The following is a 6,420-nucleotide window of genomic DNA, read 5'->3' on the forward strand; positions in this document are numbered from 1 at the left end:
GATTTAGCAATTAAATTATGTATAAACTACACAAACCTACACTGTTTTGCTGTGAAAAGCTGGCAAACATGTTTTGAAGTATTTTTTTCTGTTTCTAAAAGTTTTCATGAAGTGACTGAAAACACGTCAAGTTTCTGTTTGTTTATCAGAGTGTATCCTCTTCAAATGTTCAAAGAGCCTGGGTGGTTTCATTGTCTCGTTTGAAAAAATTGTTTTCACACAACAGACACATAGGCCGCTGTTGCTTGCTTACCGCTGGTATAAATCCATTTCAGATACTCCACACTGTACTGTCTAAACTTCCTTTTCATTTGGTTTGCTTCTGGATTATGATTAACAACCACAGTCAATTGCCTGTTGCTTACGTCCAACCTCTAGTGCTGCAATCAATAAAGGGGAAAGTTACAACATTATCATAGCTCAAGTAAAACCTGACTCCATGCCATCTGAAGGTACATAAAGTGGAGCAGCGATACCTCAGTTGGTGTGTGGGCTTGAGAAATGCAGTCATGACCATTGAAAAGGACAGATTCTGAACTTTACCCCATTGAACACCATACCCTAATTCACAGGAACTGCATCACTGCGTGATTGGAGTGTGATATGCCAAATAAGTAAATGAACCTTTGAGATACAGAAGTGTCACATTTCTTTTCAACAACTATAATGCACTTCAGGCAAAGAGAGCGGTGGGTTAGCAAGGGATGAGGTGACTACGTGATCATTGTAATCAATTATGAGGCACTGAGGATCAAATGTTAAGTAATTCATTTCTTAAATTAAGCCTGTAATCCTTCAGCTGCCCCCTTGGTACCAAGCACCCTTCCCATTGCTCACTTTATCACTATCACCCCCATAGAAACTCCCACACCTGCCTGGTGGGGTGGGGGGGGGGGGTTGGTGATAAAGCCCACTTTTGGAGGCACTGATCTACATGGACCACATTAGATCAGGACACAAAATGGGTCTCTGGATCTATGAAGCAGCAGCTCTGTGCCACCCTCAATAGGATGCAATGCAAAAAGCATCAAATGCCTAAAGCAGTTCTAACAGATTTTAAGGGCCTCTGATGTGAAAAGTAAAATTAAAACTATTAAAATCGAGTTAAAACATTAAAATGTTATAAAATACAATAAAACCTGTTAAAAGATATATAGTATATCATTGCAAATATTAACTAAGTAAAATATATATTTTTTTTAAATGACCTTATCTATCTGCAGGCTGACTCTCCTCAATGGAATGACTGGGTCTCTGATCTTACCCTGGGTCTGACCACTGGAATGGAGAAGTCATTTCTCGGGTTAAAGCTAGAGATCCTTGGAACCCCCTTCAATTTGCCTATCACCACCATAGGTCTACAGCAGACATGATCTCAATGGCTCTCCAGCCTTGGATCACCTGGACAACTCAAATACCTATGTCAGGATGGTGTTTATTGGCCGTGGCTCAGTATTTGGCAACATCATTCCCATGATCCTGATTGAAAAGCTACAGAACCTAGGCCTCTGTATCTCCCTCAGCAAATGGATCCTCAGTTTCCTAACCAGAGGACCACAATCTGTGCAGATTGGAAATGACATCTCTATCTTGCTGACAATTGACACTTGTGCTCCACAGGGGTGTGTGCTTAGCCCACTGCTCCACCCTCTCTACACCCATGACTACATGGCTAGGCATAGCAGAAACCGTATCTAGATATTTGCTGATGATACACCCATTTGTGGAGGAACTTCAGTTGGTGACGAGAGGGCGTACAGAAACGAGATCTACTAGGTAGTTGAGTGGTGTTGCAGCAATAACCTTATTTACACTCAATGTCAGCAAGACCAAAGAGATGATCATGGACTTCAAGAAGGGTAAGTCAAGGGAACACAAACAAATCCTCAGAAAGGGATCAGAAGTGGAGAGAGTGAGCAATTTCAATATCTCTGACGACCTAAGCCGGATGCAACATACTGATGCAGATATAAAGAAGGTAAGACAGCAACTATATTTCATTAGGAACTTGAGAAGATTTGGCTTGTCAACTAACACATTCAGAAACTTCAACAAATATACCATGGAGAGCATTCTGACTGGCTGCATCACCATCTGGTATTGGGGTGGTGGGGGGTTGCTACAGCACAAGATCAAAATAAGTTGCAGAAACTCATAAAATTAATTAGCTCCATCATGGGTACTAGCCTCCATAGTACCCAAGGCATCTTCAAGGAGCAGTGCCTTAGGAAGATGGTGTCCATCATTAAGGATCCCCACAATCCAGGACATGCCCTCTTCTTATTGTGCCTTCAGGAAGGAGGTACAGAAGCCTGAAGGTGCACACTCAGCGATTCAGAAACAGCTTCTTCCCCTCTGCCATCTGATTTCTGAATGAACATTGAACCCATGGACGCAACTTCACTACTTTGTTATTTCTGTCATTTTGCGCTACTTATTTTAACTTAACTATTTAATAGACATAATATACTTAATGTAACTCAGTTTTTTTTCTCTATATTTATCACGTATTTCATTGTACTCTGCTGTTAACAAGTTATATGACATGTGCTGGTGATATTACCGTAAATCTGATTCTGAAGTACTAAGCTCTATTACTATGGTGGCCAGCAATGAGCATCAGATCATAGTGATAGATTCCTGGCAAGATCCTCAGTGAGTCCCGGAATTATGGCAGGACCACATCAGATCTGCAACCACCTTCCATGGAAATTAACCTTCATGAAATTCACTTGTGTTTGGTGCAAAGTAACAACAATCTGGATAAGAAATTATGTCAGATTTAAGCCTAACCCTCACTTTTTGGGCTGCATCATTAGGTATGAGCATGTCTGATTATTTCATTCTTCAGTTTTTTTTTCTCGTTCCCATGTCAGTGCCCTAAATTGTAAATTTCAGAGGTCGGAGGATTAAGTGACAATGCACATTTTTTTTAAATCCAGGGCAGCTCTCCTGTCTTTCCTGTTTCCTTACAATATAAAGGAACCGACCAATCCATAAAAAAATATGCCAGAATTTGGAGCATTCTCATCAGTTCAATCCTCCACTTCACTTCCCTATGAATTATCTCTCTCAAATGCCCATCATCTCTGCACCCTGCCCCTCACCTCACTTCTCCTCTACCCACCAACACTCAGCAGCTAATTACCCTATAATGACATTTTTAGGGATGAAATAAGCTCAGTTGGAGGAAATGCCATACAGTCACAAAGAGAACATCCTTATTCCCTGATCAGGATCAAACTTGGGTCACTGAAACCGTGTGGTGGCAGCAAAAAAGCTGTACGAGCGTGCTGGCCAACCACGTAGTACCTTCAAGGTTATTATTACCTATGTAACTATCAGTGCTAGGCCAGAGAGCTCATTCATTTCACCAGGGACTGTCAGTCTGCAGAAAGGAGAAGGTGAGCTGTTATTCTTAATTATTATAATTTCATTAATATTTGTAATGATTTGTAAATTTTTTGATGTGCTTTTAATGATGGTTTAATATATCAGTCCTTAGGAACTAATGGATTCAGTTCAAGTCTACTAAAGGTAATTACAGACATTTGAGCATGGCACTTATTCTGCTACCCAAGCATGAAGGTATGTGCACAGTCAACAATAAGCAAAGAATCAGCAAGTACAGTGCACGTAAAAAGATTAATGAATAAATAATAAGCTGCTATTCTGAGTTCAAAGAATTAATTTGGAAATGTATATCAGGTATGTCAAATTAATTATTTTATTGTTAAATGTACATTATTATGGGTGAGCTGTTATCAGAGGAAATGGAAAGTACTTTTGGTGAGAGAGGAGGATGGTTATGATGATCAGTGGAAGGGAGCAAAATATGTTTACACACTGAAACTGCCATCATAACAGGAATGGCTTTTATGGTGATTAGTCCTCTTTTATTGGAATATCTGCTGAGGGGTAAGAATAAGGAGGCAGCTGGTGTATGGCCTGTTAATGTGCTTTTTACCAGTGCAACCAAGCACTTCTAGGATTGCAGGCTTTTTATCAATATAATGGTGGCAGCAGATGTATTCAGATAAGCTATTTAATAATAATTGAATGTGATTATCACCCAGGGAATGTGCTAGCTTTATTTGGAAGGCCTAACAGTCATTGACAATTCATTCAACAGTGAAAATGTATTTAACATGCTCCATCCTCAAACTTGTGCTGGGATTTTAAAGTCAGCAGTTAGAATTTCTCTGACAAAATTTCTGTTATTGGGGCAACTTAGTTTGTTTACTCACCTGGATTTGAGCTCTTTGTATACATTGAGCACAGTGTTCCACTTTTAATATTTCTGTAATATTAGAGGAATATTGTAAATACATTGAGAGATGAAGCATACTTTGTCTGGAGAACTCTTCCAGTGAGTCCGTAAAAGTAGAACTGAGGAATAAAAAAGGTCTGGCCACATTAATGGGGCTGTATTATACAAATGGGATTTAGAGGAATAAATTTGTAAAGAGATCACAGACTGTTGCAAGAAATATAACATTGTGATAGGGTAGGTAATTTTAACTTTCCACGGATTGATCAGGACTCCCATATTGTAAAAGGATGAGATGTGATAGAGTTTATCAAATAGGTTCAAGAAAGTTTCCTTAATCAGTGCATAGAAGTCCAAATGAGAGAGTGTGCAATACTTGATCTCCTTTTAGGGAATGAGGCAGGACAGGTGACAAAAGTTTGTGTAGAGGAACTCTGCATCTAGTAATGCCACTAGTTTCAAAGTAAATATGGAAAAGGATAGATCTGGTCTATCCTATAAAGATTGAACTTTATTCCCTAGTACATAGAAGATTGAGGGGAAACGTGACAAAGGTATACAAAATTATGACGGGTATAAATAGGATAAATGCAAGCAGGCTTTTCCCACTGAGTTGGTGAGATTCCAACTAGCAGTCATGGGTGAAGTGTGAAAGGTGAACCATTTAAGGTGAGCATGAGGGGGACTAAGTAGTTTAAATGGTTCAGCATGGACTAGATGGGTCAAAGGGCCTGTTTCTGTGCTGTGGTTTTCTATGACTCTGAGTATGTGAACGGCATACAAAACATAACAAGCAGTTCTGTATTACATTTAAAAGGAAAGAAAACAAGTCCTCAAGAACAATTTTAACTGTAACAGACCTGCGGTTAAAATCAGCCTGGAAGGTTTACTTGCTGAGTTCCAAATGGACTGGCACCAGTTCTGTTTTTATCCTGCTCCTCTGAGTTTTTGAGAGAGACTTAATATTGTTTCAGATTGGATTCCTCCCCTGATAATAGGGTCAGTCTTTAACTTTTCCCCAACACTTATCACACCAATCACTCAACACTCTTCTTACTTACCAATCACAGGCCACTTCACACTGGTTACTAGAGGAAATCCAACTGCCTATTCACTTAATTCAGGATCAAAAATGTAATATAACTTCTGATCTTTTATCATTATTATTAGTAATATGCTGCTATCCTATTGAAAGTGGCTCTAGTTTAACATTAATATGGCCCATATTAAATACATTTTCTCTTCTGCTTTGGTCAAGTACAAATTTCTCCTTCTTTGGTTTTACAATGCATGCAATTACTTGAACCAACCATATCACAACATCTTTGTGAAGTTATTTAGCTGACTTTCCAAAGAGGGTTCACCATTCACAACTACTTATTGTTGACAAAACCAAATTGTTAGCAAATTGTTAAAAGTAACTGCTGACTAAGTCCAAAACCAACATGCCAAACACAGCCCCTTCCAGAGCTCTGCCACTGGAAGAAATTAACAGATGGACAGAGGAAAAGATTTATGGCTGCACTCAAAGAAATGCGACATCCCGGGAATATCTAGCCCATGACTGCTCAAAACAGACACAGACATTCAGGGTGGTTGTCAAAACATCGAGGCCATGTGTTTGGAGAACACAGACATCCCAACACAGACAGCAAGGAAGAGACAATCTCACAAACTACCCACCTGTCAATCCCATCACTTACCCCATCTGTGAAATAATTTGCATTTCATGCATGTTCTCACTAGCCACTTAGAATCCACAAAACCCTCGGACTGTTTAAGAAAAAGAAGAATGAGGTAAATCACAGTTGTAGAGAAAACCTTTGGCACAATTTCAAGAACAGCAGGGACCTTGCTAACAGTTTAACTTTTGTTTCTTTTGAGGAAAGATGAGAAGCTTATTTTTATAATTACTTTAAGCCTACTTCCACAATTTGATTAAAAAAATCACTAATTCCTTACATGGACCACAACAATATCCTTCCAGGTGATTAAATATCAGAAAGAACCCAATTCTCCTTTTGAATCTTATGGTTAAATAATTATTTCTGCAGTTTACTTTTCTGAACAATCAGTTGTTACAATATGTCAATGGGAAATAAATTGGACCTTGTTTGGTTATAAAGAGAGCACTATGAATATAATGTAGG

At 39.0% G+C, this 6,420-nt stretch overlaps 1 long non-coding RNA gene across 1 annotated transcript; it reads right to left on the minus strand.

Moving 5' to 3' along the window:
* Nucleotides 1-255: 255 nt before the first annotated feature.
* On the minus strand, nt 256-6,152 carry LOC132397824 (uncharacterized). The gene is made up of 3 exons (XR_009513460.1): nt 5,974-6,152; nt 4,248-4,300; nt 256-380 (listed from the first exon to the last, which is right to left on the minus strand). It is a non-coding gene; the product is annotated as an uncharacterized LOC132397824 (long non-coding RNA).
* Nucleotides 6,153-6,420: the final 268 nt, after the last annotated feature.

The sequence above is a fragment of the Hypanus sabinus genome, chromosome 8, assembly GCF_030144855.1.
Source record: "Hypanus sabinus isolate sHypSab1 chromosome 8, sHypSab1.hap1, whole genome shotgun sequence".
Taxonomy (NCBI): Eukaryota; Metazoa; Chordata; class Chondrichthyes; order Myliobatiformes; family Dasyatidae; genus Hypanus; species Hypanus sabinus.